The sequence below is a fragment of the Solea senegalensis genome, linkage group LG7, assembly GCF_019176455.1.
Source record: "Solea senegalensis isolate Sse05_10M linkage group LG7, IFAPA_SoseM_1, whole genome shotgun sequence".
Classification (NCBI taxonomy): Eukaryota; Metazoa; Chordata; class Actinopteri; order Pleuronectiformes; family Soleidae; genus Solea; species Solea senegalensis.
In genome coordinates this window covers 2,856,117-2,871,110 of record NC_058027.1, presented here as the reverse complement: position 1 = coordinate 2,871,110, position 14,994 = coordinate 2,856,117, and the positions used below count along the sequence as shown (strand labels likewise).

General features: G+C 42.0%; 1 protein-coding gene across 7 annotated transcripts in view; it reads right to left on the bottom strand.

Moving 5' to 3' along the window:
• The window catches only part of LOC122772362, a 162,237-nt gene that overhangs the window by 89,766 nt on the left and 57,477 nt on the right, over positions 1-14,994 (bottom strand). The window contains exon 2 of one of the 7 annotated variants that reach the window (XR_006360767.1): positions 10,991-11,174. The exons of the other annotated variants lie outside the window; for them this stretch is intronic. The gene's annotated coding sequence lies outside the window, so the exon portion shown is untranslated. The remainder of the gene's footprint in view (positions 1-10,990; positions 11,175-14,994) is intronic. 7 annotated transcript variants of the gene reach the window in all.

The window sequence follows — 14,994 nt, the reverse complement described above, 5'->3', positions numbered from 1 at the left end:
GGATTCCTTCCTAATATTTAACCTTCAAGTCAGCTCTAACAGCTGTTGATGGGTTGCTCTCCCAGGTAGTCACAAGAGGACTTTTTACATGTTACACAGAGAGGGAATGTGATGACTTTTCTGTAGGTTATTCAATTACAGTGGTGCAAAGAGCAGCTAGGCCATTGAAGCACATCATCTGCATGCAACTGCACTGAGGGATTTAATTTTACACCTCTACGGGCTGTGTGAGCGTCTCACACACACACACACACACACACACACGTGCAGAGACAAGCGCGCACACACGCGTGCGTACACATCAAGAGCAATTAATGCCACAAAAGTTGAGTGTGCGGCTAATGGACGGATCATATACTGCCGTAATGATACCCCTTTGATGTCGGCAGTCGGCAGTAGACCTATTTAGACTCGGGAGTGAAAGGTGCTTGAAAATATCCCATAATGCTTCCATTATTTTATCTCTTTTCACGGGCAGATGTTAGAACAAAGAGCAGTGGCGACACTTCCTTACTCTCAGACATCAAGAGTGACTACGATCCCAGATTTCCGCTTTCCTCGGTCTGCACTCCAACCCGGATCGGTGTATAAAAATGTGAAGAGATGGCTGATAAATGGTGTCTCTCGGTGAGTCTGTGACCACATTAGACATCAATGAATATTTAGCGGCTTCATTTATAGGCCGGTCTGATCGTATCCAACTGCCATCTCGCGTGCCAGTCTTTGGGAAGTGTTGATAAGAGAGCAGGATGTCATCAGGCTCTTTTCTCAAGTCATTAAGCCATACAGTTTATTCCAAGCAAAGTGTTGCCCATTTGAATGAGCACATTAACGTCTTATGATAATTAAGTGCTTGAGTTGCAGAATTGCGGCATCGGATTCATTAGTAGAGTCACACATTTTTTTATTAGCACCTTATTCTGTTCCAGCACTGTAGCAACGAGCAGCTCTCGCTCTCTCTCTCGCTCTCTCTGCTCCACAATAAAGACATAAACTTTAAATACTGAACCTCCACGATTACGTGGGGGCATATTGCAAAACTTAACCACCAAGGATTTTCAAAAGAAAGGAAATGAATGGAGATTTTTGTGTCCCCGTGTACAAATTCAGGTCAGTTCGCTGCAGCATATTTCAGGCACGGGAAAGTAAATCCAATAAAGTAGTCTGGTACAAATCTATAGATAAATGGTGCTTCACATTCAATTACAGTGAGGATTTTATCTTTACTTTTCAATGATTTTGTCAATTAGTCAACACAGTGTTTCTAAATTCATCAAGGACTCTGGCCCGAGTATGAGTCAGTGTGGAAGAATTCATTTGATTAGCAAAGGCAGGGGATGAGCAAGAGAAACCCGATAAAGGACCATTAAAGGACCAAAAAGAAAATCACTCGTAAATGAACGATCCGCATCCTACCGAAGACGGTTTTCTCTTATTCCAGAAATATCTCTTTTGTTTTGACATATTGGCTATCGAGCAAATACACTGCACACCAAACCGATCCCCCTGGGAGCCCATGCAGCGACCATGAAACCACACTCACAACACAAATTAATTGGAGAAGAAAAAAACCCTAATTCTGACATTCCCTGAAGAGGTTCTTTTATCTTATAAACAGTGGCTGCAAATTTGAGTATTTTGCTTAAGCAACACAACACTGCAGATGATAGGATTCGTTTGGCTCAACCCCAGGGGCGCAGCGTGACAAAGAACACTTGTTAAGCAACGGCGTACCCGGGGTCCCAACATGGGCCCGCGCTTGTGCCCAGCCTCATCTGGAAACCTGCTCCATTTGCATGGAGCTGCTCTCCAGACACCGGGCGACATAGTCTAAGGGGATACAAGTGTCCCAGAGATGGCTTTGGAAACTCACACATAAATTAGTCCTCCTGCATCTCTCCTCCATCTCCTCCCTCGCTGCTGCTGCTGCTGCTGCTCCTCCTCCTCTCACCCTCTCACCCTCTCATCACAGTTCAGGCAAAGGAGAGAGCAAAATACAGCGATGGATGAAAGTTTCTCCACATCGCTTTTGTTTACTTTCCCGTGGCTGTTGTGTGCGCCAGCCAGTTGGCTTCACAAGACTTGAAAACAATGTTTAATTCAACATTTAACATGTCCTTTGGACAAATAAAACAAAAGAGTACTGTAAAAATAAAATAATGAATAAAAAGTTCATGCCAGATCCAAAGAAACAAAGGTGAAGCCTTTACTTTATAGCGTGAAAGTTTGTCTAACAACTCTACCAATGCAGACACATGCAGCCAAGGGCCCTTCTGTACTTCTGCTTTTACTGAAATTCATCCACGGAGCACCAGCTGCATGTTTTTGGACTGTGGGAGGAAGCCCACACACACACACACACAGGGAGATCATGCAAACTCAAAGGCAAGAATGCTAACCACTACACCAACCGTGACAAAGCGTTGCAATCCTACGGAGGCCTGGAGGTGACATAGACGGAATTTTGTTTTAATATGTCGCACGTGCACATCAGATTTAATAGCTAATGATATACACGTTGCCTGTATCCGCTAACACAGGATGTTTACAGTTGCTATGACAACGGTAGCATATTAGGTCAACCGCCGGATCAATAAACACCCCTAAAATGACAATTTGGTCGCGACTTATTATCTCGCACGTGCAAATTATTATTAGTTTTATGTGTATCTATCTATCTATATATATATATATATAAATAAATAATAATAAATAAAAATATATATATATATAAATAATAATAATAATAAATAAATAAAAAAAAAATATATATATATATATTTTTAAATTTTATTTATTTATTTTTTAAACTGCATGCACGCTTTATAACACGCAAAAAAAAAGAAGATCCATCTACGTCACCTCCAGGGCCCTGTACAATCCAATCTCAACACCTGATATTTGAAAGAGTAAAACTACTGTTTATATAAAGGCTTAAAAAAAAATCCATCTGTGGATCCTGACCCGGTCTTTATGAATGACTTGGTTAGACCAGAGCAGACCTTTGTGGACCCATGAACATGAGAAGTATGAATGCTCCTTTAACTATCCATCCATCCTCAATATAATGTATGATCGTGCCAGGGTCAGCGATGCTGCTGAATATCCCACAAAGACAAGACGACCACTTTCTTCAGAACTCTTCAGGCTCTCATTAGGACGACTCTGCAGACTCGCCTTCAGGTTAGTAGTCCAGCTACAGGGGGATGACAGCTTAAAGGAAATAAGCGAATTAATGTGTGGAGCAACAACAACAACAACAAGTGTACAAGTCTGTGCGCTGTACACACGCGGGGTCTCTGAATGCATCATTTAACACCAAATCTGGGAGTCGCTTGAGGTGTTCACCCATAAACAGTAGTTGTGTGCTCAACATGCTAAGTGAGTATCTTTACTGTGGTTATTAGTGAGTTAGCAGCTACTGAGGCGTTAACAGGCGAGAAATGCTTCCTCTAATCTGTCCATCTACTGGGAAGAGGACAGAGGACAGAGGACCACCACCCAATCCTTGCCGTTCCAGTCCCGCACGTCATTTGCCATTTGCTGCAAATGCGATCATCAATTCACCCGTTCCCCCGTGAAACTACACATACCCGTGACACATTTTTCTGTCTAATTAAATATAATTTTGAGGCTCTTTAAACCCGACTTCATCCAAATGCACAATCTAATTTTTCATTTGCTTTTGTACATGATATAAGACATCAAGTCAATAATTTATTAAATTACTTTTCCCCATTCATTTTCGTCTATCTATAATTGATCTCTCCAGTAGAAATTCTGTTGTTCCTCTTACTCAGCCAATCTGCGGAGAGGCTGCGTGACACCACTGTGAACAGGACTTGCACCCCCTAATGCTGTCACTGGGAAACACACACACACACACACACACACACGTTTCAACAATGTGTCTTTTGGCAACCTCAATGTACACAATAAAAGATAATACTGTATATATAAAACAGCAACAACACCCCTTACAGGACATTATAATTTCCTCTTTGTTTTAACTATTGTTAAATAGAACACATGAGCCATGATTGGAGAACCTCTCTATACTCAATACGATAAAAATATTATTATGTTTAAAATGTACAGAGCAAAGTCATAATGTAATAATCAGAGATGGGACCATAGTCTCGCGTCTTCACCTTCAAGCCTCAAGCAAGTCCAGAGTCATTCTGGCAAGTGGAGTCGAATGACTTGCTTGAAGATGATGTTCCAGATATTTTGAATATGTTTTAAAAAGACTGATTCATGGTCCCACACATCTTAAATAAAAACGACAGAGTTTAAAATGTAAAGAATACTGACATTAGGCCTACATTAAACCATGGAAATGCATTTCAAATATTCACATGTGAATAAATATTAATCGTAACCAGCTTTTGACCCGAGACATGAACTAGCATTAGATTAAAATGGCAACCAAGTGACTTCCTGTCTTAACTTCCTTCCTTTGTGGGATTTGAGAATTTCACGTTGTGGTGTTGGCGTTGCTCGGTTGCCAGGTTTGTACGCAAGGCGGAAGGCGTTTCACCTCAAGTCCAAGAGGCTTCTTTAGGTCTGACTGGTTGACGATGGAGAAAAGATGCCGCTGCTTGAGATCTCTATCATCTGTGTTGACCCTTCATGAATAATATTCCACTAAATTGCGAGCCCTGCCCTCTGGGAGTCAGCGATGTCTTGCAGGGTTGGCATCCCCCATGTTTGTCTTCCTCTAATGTTTGCCACTGGGCTGGTTTCCACCTTTTGATGTGCTTCAAACAAAAGCATAGAGCTCATTATGTGACATCACAGGTCATGAAGCCACCTGACCCTGTATAACCAGCGTCTTGATCTTTACAGTGAGCTCGGCCACTTTATCAATAGCTCTATGATGACAATCACACGGCTTGATTTGCCAGCACTGGGTTGCTGATTTGATAGTTGCCAAGAGGAGTCACACTCACTCTGATATAAAGTCAATAACAGGTTGTTAAATGTGTGTAAAGCTGCTGTAAGACAAGTGTACATATTATGTATACGTGTCTTGTTTTGGCCAGCAAGTGCAGCGCAGATGGTGTCAAGGCTCCACTTATTATGTCATAACATCTGCACGACTTCCAACGGCTCGACTCGCCTTGCCTCGGCACGGTTAAGACGCATTTCCACGAGCATACTTTTTTTTAGTACCTGCTCTAGCGAGGCTCCAAGCGAGCTGATGCGATACTATGCATGACGTCGAACAATGACACACTTTAGATCAGTTAAAAAGACAAACAAATGTGGGTTCAACTCCAATTTTGTTTTGTGTTTGTACAGTGTCTTTGAGTGTCGAGAAAAGCGCTATATAAATGTGATGTAGTATTATTATTATAATTATTATTATTATTATTATTATTATTATTATTAATAATAATAATAATAATAATAATAATAACCAATGAAATGTCTAAAATCTAAATATTTAAAGGAATACTTCACCGATTTGCATGTAGCTTTGTATTACTAGAATAGGGGTAGTATTTTTGAAAAAAAAATTTCAAAAATACTTTGTTTCCCTTTGGAAATAAATTGTTTCCCCTGAGTCGAGAAATAACTTCCTTCTTTTCTTTTGCTACGTTCCCACCAGTGACGCTTCTTCTTCGTCCTGTTAGCGTATCTGTTAGCAAAGATGGCGGATTTAGCTTTGCATTACTAGAATAGTATTTTTGAAATATTGTGCTTCCCAACCTCAGTTTCCCCTGAGTTGAGAAATATCTTCCTTCTTTTCTTTGTTACGTTCCCACTAGTGACGCTTCTTCTTCGTCCTGTTAGCATAACTGTTAGCAAAGATGTCGTTTACATTCTGGGAATGAGGTCTAAAAAGTGCGGAATTGGCGTTGCAGTTTCAAGCCTCGGACCAAGTGTCACTGGTGGGACGAGACCTCATTCCCAGAATGTAAACAGTGTCCGCCATCTTTGCTAACAGTTACGCTAACAGGACCAAAGAAAAGAATGAAGATATTTCTCAAATCAGGGGAAACTGAGGTTGGGAAGCACAATTCTTAATAAAAAAAAAAATACGACCCCTATTCTAGTCATACAAAGCTAAATGCAGGGGACCGTAGGTGGAAAAGGGCCATACGTAAGTACAGGAAGACTGATGTTGCCGTTTGTAAAAGAAGGAAAATCTGCAAGTGAAGTCACCATTTTGAACGACAATGGCTGCTTCCTGTAAAATGTCACTCTCCTTTCATCCTCCGCTTTAGAAAAGTTATCTAACCAGCTCCCAGAGTGTTTTCGAGGACAGAAAGTGACTAAAGCAACCAATCATCAACGGAACATAACCATGAATAGTGAAGTGTATTAACAGTGTATAATCTGAAAAAGAAGTAGTTCAAAGTTCAGTTCATACACCTGATTGTTCACAGGCTCACATTCAAACTCACGTTTGAATTAAATTCAATGGAACTAAATGAACTAGTTGACATTCATTTATTTCCCTTTTTTCATATTAAATAGGCCACAATTTATTTCCAATAGAACCTCCGCACCGATTCAAAACAACAACACAAACGCATTGAAATGCTACTTTCAGCAGTTCAGTGGAAAACACCTGACGTGCTCGGCCAGACCTATGAAAACACCTTCAAAACGCATTGATTATATAATTGGATTTTTTTTCCAGTGATCAGTCAAATGTACATGGAGTCAATGGTGGAGTGAGATGCATTAGATAATTATCCTGGTTGGGACCAAAATAGCTGTTGCATGTTTTTGCATTTGCTCCAGTGACAAGAAGAACACGGGTCAGCAAAGAGAGACGGACGACGAGGCGTCTCTGAAAACTGCTCTGTAATTAAATGTTGACATAATACCATGGTTCAATTTTAAAATTCAAGTGCTTGACTGAAATAATTTCCTCCCTTCCCTAATTACAATTTCCTTCTGCAATGACGCTCACAATGCAGTCTTCAGATCGTTGGGAAACGTGTCTCTGATTTATTATTTCTGCCTTCATCACAGAAAATGACATGAAATGAGTTGAAGCAATTAGAGCTCGAATCATGACGGCCTTTGACCTGTGCAGCGGACTCGTAATTGTGTGTCAGGAAATAGCTGCAACATTTTCTGACAACCACGCACAGTAGAGGAAACGTCTGCCTGGTTCTTGGATGCAGAAGGCCTGGATTACGGTATAGTTAATGACACACTGAGGATTATTCATTGCACTCACACTTGATTTCAGAAAGTCTAACCTCTGCGGGACAATTGTGCGTTTAATTGTGTGTTTCTCTCAGTAGCGAAACAACGGAGGCCTGGATGGACGCAGACATCGCCGTCCCGCTCGGGTGTAATGTGATTAAATAAATATTTGTCTGCCTCTGGACACTGTGATGCTCTCGTGAAGCTCGCTGTGATTGCTTTACTCCACCGCAGAGATGGATTTTAGCCTTCAAATGACTTTCTCTTAGCATGACTCTCTTTGACTCTTTTGCTAAAATATCTCCAACCGGACATGATCTGCAGCAGAGAGTGGAACGAAAATCAATTTCAAAATCAATGGAAAGTAAAGGCAAGCCATTTGGAATAACCCCCACACACACACACACACACACACAAGTATGAGTAAATACAGATTCTTATTTTCTTGACATTATTCAAAAAACTTGCATTGCTTTTAAAAATCTAGGCAAACGCAGAGGAGAGCCGAGTATTGGCAGTGACACAAATGATATTGCTTTGTCTTTGCAGAGCTCCGGCGACTGAGTCTCCGCTTGCCCGCATGTAGCTCGTGTTTTACCATCACGCACATCCATCACCGAGTCAAGAATCATATCAATACTTGCCCATTTCCCCATTTGAGGAGAGCTGAGTAGATCAATTCATTTAAAAGGAACCACAGCCAGACATGCGTTTTAGAGATTAGAGCATATATTGGCTGGTCATCTGATGGAGGCTTGAAGGTTCATTAAGTCAATGGAATCCTTAATCAATAGGCAAACTTTAAGTCCGGGCTTTTACGGAAGTATTTCCGCTGCATATCTAGTTACACCTAAGACACAAAGCACTGGCTCCCATGTTTATATTGTATTTTCCTTTGTGCACCAGGCAAAGAGCCTATTATTCCATACACTGCTAAAGTCTATGTATTAAGACATGTGAGTCTAAAAGAAAGAGACTTTTGTCTCATAACCTTGAAGCTGCATTGAGCCTTGGAGACAATAATAACAGGGACATTTTTTTTTTTTTTGATGACCAATTATTTCTGCTTTCACTGTCAAAGTCAAACAACTGGTAATCTTTTACATCACGGACAAAGTACACAGCCAAATGTCAAGCATCGAAAACCACATGCCGTCGTATCCTCGTAGCACTGTTCAGAAACTCACCAGAGCCCTCAATCACTGGGTTTATGTAAATCCGGCAACTTAAGTTCCAGTCTACGGTCCGGCATGTCCCTCTCCAGCTAAATCACGGGGGCACACTCCGGCCGTGATTCTCAAGTGTCACTTGTGTCCACCTGAATTATTGTTTGTGTGTAATGCAGGGGAAGAACCAGCGTGCACTAAGAAGCGGTTGTGCCCTCTGATTGATTGTTAAGTGTTGTCCAGGAGCCCATTGCCAACCTCCACTTAACGGCCTGCACAGCAGAAAGCAATCAGTGGCTGTTACTAAGGGTCTCGTGGGGATGGGGCCGGTCATGATTGATCTTCAGCGGATCTCTGAAGATGTCTCCGAGAACCGGGTTTTACCTCAGCTGTGATCAGGTCGGGGAAAGTGCCCTTAAACTTGAGTGCATGGTATCACAACAACGGAAAACTTTGTTAAGCTCAACACAAAAAAAATCTTAGCTCTCCTTACGCAGGAAGAAAAGAAGACTCAATATAAAGAGTGAAGGGACTTCACTTCCTCCCTCTTCGGAGGGTGGAGCCGAGTAAGATGATAAGGTTTTAGTTATAACCTGGATACAATTGTTTGAATGTATTGTTGTTGTTTGATTATAGTGTTACAGTTGGATTGTATGTCATTTATTTTAATCATTCCAAAGTTACTGTCCAATATTTAACCTGACAGACGCTTGGATGTCTCCCCTTTGTCCATTTTGGTGGGTGTCCCTGTCTTTAAGGGCGTGTCTCATCCATTTCTGCTGTGAATATGGATTATTTACATTCAGACTACTTCCAAGAGTGTTAATTATTCCTCCTTCTACACGACACGATTCAGAACGTGTGACACTACCCGGTAGTTATTGTTTGAATTTTACTTTCATGCATCTTTACGCTTAAGCCTGAAGGTCAAATGTTACTTTCAGCACCTTTAACCCGTAGAACACAAAGCATTTTGGCTGCTTTTTTCCATTACTATATTAAAACGTACAGTATAGTATTGCAGTATTGAGTTTCTCATGCCCTTTTTTCAGCGCAATCTAGACAATCTGATCAAAAATGTCTTTCATTTTCACCAACTGCATAAACACACGTGAGCAAAAAGATTCAAATCGGATTTACTTTGTGAAATTTATAAATACGGGGCTCGTTTTTATGGATAAAAGAAAAGAAAAAGGGTCTATTTTGTGACTTCTGCACAATTATTGCTACTTTATATCAAAATGATTCATAACTTCGACTCAACGACACATAGGAAGACAAAAAAGCATCTTTCAAAGCCTGAATATGTGACCTATAAACACCCCCCCCACAGGATGTCCATATAAGGAGTTGTGCATTATTCCCACGGCTTAATATTCCAGTTAATGGGTAAAAGCACATTTTCTGTGTTTAATCAGCAAACACGGTTAAGGGCCAGCCACTGGGGGGCAATCAAGGAAACAGCCATGTTGTCCATCTTTTTTTACACAGTCGTCACGAGAGAATATGAAATGTCTTCGGTGATCATTATGGTATTGCCCTATACTGTACTGAGACATTTGATTTGGTATGACAAATGGTGGGTATTTGCATATATCATTCGCGCAGTGTGTTAACCCGCAAATTGATGCATGAAGCAGTGTATTACATCCATCCCAGCGGACGTATAACACGTCTCCAGGCGCCATTGTACCTGAGGACACACATGTGCACACGCTGCCACCTCTACAGTAGTCACAGGCGCTCCAGTGGCGTGTCAGTGTGTTCAGTGACCACAGTGTCTGGTGTTAGTGTCATTACAGAGGGATCAAAGGGGACATGAGCTTCAGAGCAGCGGGAACTCCCCCCCCCCAAGAAGCTAACTCCTCCTCTTATCTCAAAGGTCACATTTTAGTCAGTCAAATATAAAAACAGCATCGCTCCCACATGCACACGCGTGAGCGGTGGAGTCCGTTCGAGATCCACTAATCATCACAAATAACTTGACTATTATGGCGCTGACCCTGCTGATATTTCACCTAGACCATGGGTGTCAAACTGGCGGCCCGCAGGCCAAATGGTGCCCTCGAATCGATTACATGTGGCCCGCCCACCACAAAATGAATTAGCTAGCAATATTTCTTATAATAGTAATAAGACATTCAGTTGTAATTATTGCTTTATTACATGTATTACACTCAACAAGCTGTTTTAATAATAGTTATCCTCATTATTATTTGCTACATTTTCTATCTATGTGTCATAAATAGGTTTTTATTGTGACGTATACGCAAGTTCATGTCAAAACAAGGTCTTTTACTTTGAAATTCTGTCATCATGAATATCTTATATTGCCCATTTCTCTATATTTCCCTAGACCGGCCCCCTCTTGACCAGACTAGATGCTCATTGGCCCCCAGGTCATTTGCGTTTGACACCCCTGACCTGGACTAAGAATACTCTCAAACCATAAACCACATCATTAAATCGCTTTGTCCTCACATGGACGAGTGAAACTGAAAATAATCAACGTGAATTGTGCAAACAGTCAGTGGCAAAGACTCAACACCCGGATGTCAGAGGTCAAACGAGACAAAGAGGCTCAATTTGAAGTCAAACATGCTTTTCATATTTTCATTTAACACCATATGTCGTTCATTTGCGTTCATACTTACTTGCACAACGCTGCTGCTTGCTCCCAATTAAAACCCAACCAGCGATGTTTGTCGTGGAATTTAAGCTTCTGTTCTTTGAACGACACAGTGACTGGACGGCGATGGTGGCGGCTAATAACATTGCCGCGCCAACAGCAGTTCCTCGGGATCTGAGCAGCTGTTCCGCAGTCTATATTGGCCTGTTCTTCAAGTGGAGGGGAGGGGGGAGAAAAAAAAAAAGAGCAACCTAGATGAGAATTTTGTGCTTCAGTGGCTATTGAAAGATGAGGCAATAAACTGCTAAACTTGAGTAATCACACACTCCCTGAGGAATTTCTCAAATGGGGATGGTCAAAAACCTTGAAATTTGAGCCCCTCTCGCACACGGCCCAGGCTTTAACATTTGATGAGATTCATTATTGTGGGGAGCTGAATACAAGTGTCTCCTGATTACTGGGCCCACCATTAAAAGTTCCCACCAGTGTGCATTTCCACCGTGGAACGTCAATGGGATTAAAATCTCACTTCACTCCAGTCAATTCTCCAGTAACAAGATTTCATTAAAAGCAGGCAGGGAGGAAAATGGACTAGAAAGCAGTGAAACAGCTGGACTATAAATTATAAAAATGTGCTTTCTGCTAACTGAACACACCTTCAGCTTGCAGATGCATTATTATTTAATGTTCAGAGGAGCTGGTTTTATGTAAATTGGACTCGTCTATTCTCCCCAGTCCTCGTCTCGATGCCAGGTACTTCCAAACCAAGCAAAGGGAGAGATTATGCAAACTAATTAACATATGAAAATAACGTATTAATATACTGTCTCTGAACTGTATCCAATCAGTTCCTTTTCACTGGCGTGTGTACAAAACAATTAAAATTAAATTTATACTGCTCTTCCTTAACATATTCCGCAGCGAATGGAATCAGTGAGCAAACGCTGACAAAAGTTTTACGGGCTCGTGTTCTTCCTTAAAGGCACACTGACTTTAAGCGTATTTATAAGACGCCGCGCTAATAAATTCTGGTCTTTGTTTCTCCCTAATGATGTGTGCATCTGAGACAAAGCAGTGAAATCTATAGTGGTAGCCAGGTGCTAATGAATGGCTTACATTATGTTGTCCACTAATTACTACTGCAGCGTAAATAAAACACAAGACAATCAATTAGCGGTGGACGCGTGTTTGTTCGTCATGGGCGGCGACCTCGTTAGCCCCGCCTCCTCCGGCGTGCAACTTAAAAAATAGGGCAGGATGAGTTTCACAGAACGTGCGTCAGACAGACTGAAAGTGAATTAGCATCTACGCGTGGGGAAATCTGGGAACTCAGAAGGTTCTTTTCCACTGAATTAGACAAAAGAAATCCAACAGGCGGCTATCGCACCCTCTTAATGGAGCTTTACCAAACCGAAAAAAGAAAAAAAAAGCCTCTTTCTCTTCCACTTCATGCAAAGCTCCTCCAGTTTCCCAGACACCAACTGGCTGACGTATCACACTTGATTCAAACCAGAGCAGGGGAAATCAGAGTGCATTAACACTGCATGTAGAAGGCACTAACTGAATGATCCCGGCATTATGCGGCCTCTGGCCGGGCCTATCTGCGTAGTTTGATGCATAATTTGAGCATTAATGCAATTTACATTTTAACACACTCCCAAAAGTAAAGTGATTAGTTGATAGTTATCTTCTAATGTGCCAAGAGGACCCACATGTCACTTGCGTGCAGGCGGAGGGACAGGATTACACGTAACAAGGTTGGCCTTGCAGGAACACAGACAAAGAGACAATGCCTGCCAGAAGGACAGACACCAGAGAGGTGCACGCACACACACACACACACACGCACGCACACGCACGCACACACGCACACGCGCGCTTGTGAGGTAAATGGTTGTCGTTCAGGTTTGCTAGTGTAGCAATTCTTTCAAACAGGATCCATCTTTCTTCTTTATTTTCAAGGACCTTTGAACAGATCATACCAATAAGCGGGGAGAACCGTAACAATAAATCCGGAGGAGACCACGTCACGGCTCCCCTTGCAGCCTCGAGACTACAAGATCAACAATTATGTGCAAAGTTTGACCAGCTGTCATCTTGCCGGGCATCCTGTTAATCAGTCTAAAATTGAAATTAAGAAAAAAAAAAAAAAACCCTATTATAAGTATTTCCAGGCCATGAAAAGTCTTTTATCTCCGTCCAGACAGAATTCCTTCTTTTTAATGGGACAAATTAGTGCCCCCGCAGATGACAGAAGTGCTTTAAAAAAAAAAACGAAAGAAAGAAAAAAAAAGTGCAACAGACTTGCAGTCCCATGATGCAACGCTCCCAGTGGTTACATCTGCTCCATTCTTTCATCTTTCACCATTGTTAGGTGGGAGCTGTCACATTAGGAGGAGAATCGTGGCTCCTTCCCACCCCCAAGTACTCTTCTTTATTTATTTTTTTCTTTCCCCCCCCTCCTATTCCAGCAGTTGGCAGTGTGGCAGGCCCATACAAAGGAGCGTGCACCAGGAGCACAGAGGGGAGCACCGTCGGAGGAAAAACAGTTTGGGAATTAAGGTCATTAATTTTCCACTTTCAAGGGCTGCCACACAGACGGAGATAAAGTCAGCATAAATATTCCGCCGAAGTTTCCCCTGTTTTTCTCCTCTCCCCGTTTCCATCGGCAGCCCATTTATCTCCATGCTGTCAATTAGAGGCAAAAGCAAAGAACTAATTAGGAACTGTGCAATTTTAATTAGCTGTTTTGATAATTAAACTAATTGGTTCCCTTGTGTTTCTGCAATGTGTGCTGAGAACTTTTTTGATATCTGGGCAGCAGATTTCCCATCCGCTGGTTAATTAGTCACTTTTGCATTAAAAAGGAGCCTTCCTTAATAGCCTTAATTTGCAGTTGAAAAGAGAATCTACCATCAATAATTTGTGTAATTGGTAACCGTTTGATTGTAATTTAGAGGCACGGCCGGACAGCTCGGCATGTCTAATTCCTAATGACTGGGATTAAAGTTGGATTAACTGTTTGGGAAAGGGATTCACTCTCTCCTCTTCCCTATACCCAACGAATGACACCTTGTCCCCGTTTGATTGGTCGTGAACAGCGGGGGGGCTCCAACCTTTGTTATGATGAGGCTTTTTTGTTGTGACAAACTGATGCCAAGATTTATTTGATTTTTTTTCCCAGCCTCTCTATGAAGGGGAATTAAAAAGTTCAGTATTTGACATGTTAAAGTGGAACTTTGCAAGCTCCCCCTTGTGTCTGACTGCTGTAAAAGCCTCACCTCTGATGCGCCCGCTCTCTTCCCCTCTCCTGACCATGTGCTTGTGTTTTCAGAGGACACAGAGTTCATCTCAAGGGTGTAACGGCGAAGGCGCCGGCGTTGGGTCGGCGTTCGTTTTGCGCGCTTGTGCGTTTTTCTATTCTCACCAAATCGGGAAAAGCCGCTCCGATGTTTCCTCATGTGTGGCTTCCTCCTCCTGGAAGGAGACATTTAACCATCGCACTGATTCCGAAGCCGTAGGGTAAAAACCCTGCATCGTTTAAAACCTTTAAACCAAAACCATCAGATCCAGGAAAGCACGTCCACCGCCAGCAGAAATAAAGATAGTCTCACTGTCGCACAGGCAACACTTCTCTTCTCCCTGAACATTAAGTCGCACATCAGACACATTCACACGTGTTAATTGAATGTCTGTCTAAATGGGAGAGGCCCACAAAGAAGGTGATACAACTATAAATTATACCGCGCAATTACGAACCCGACCAGTGTTTTGCAGCGGCATCAGAAACAACGGGGGGACAATCACGCCGATGTTTACAGGTGTCGGCTTAATGCGCGAATAAATTTAGATATCGCTAGAAGCTTTGAAACTCTGACTAAAAGCATATCATTCAGCATTTTAACTATCGGGCGCCATCTTTATACATTTACAACACCGAGCCCCGTCAGTGGTCTGATTAAAAAGCACCATTCATCCCACTTAGCCAGAGTACAATTAAGGGACATGGCTTTAAAAGCCTAGCCCCAA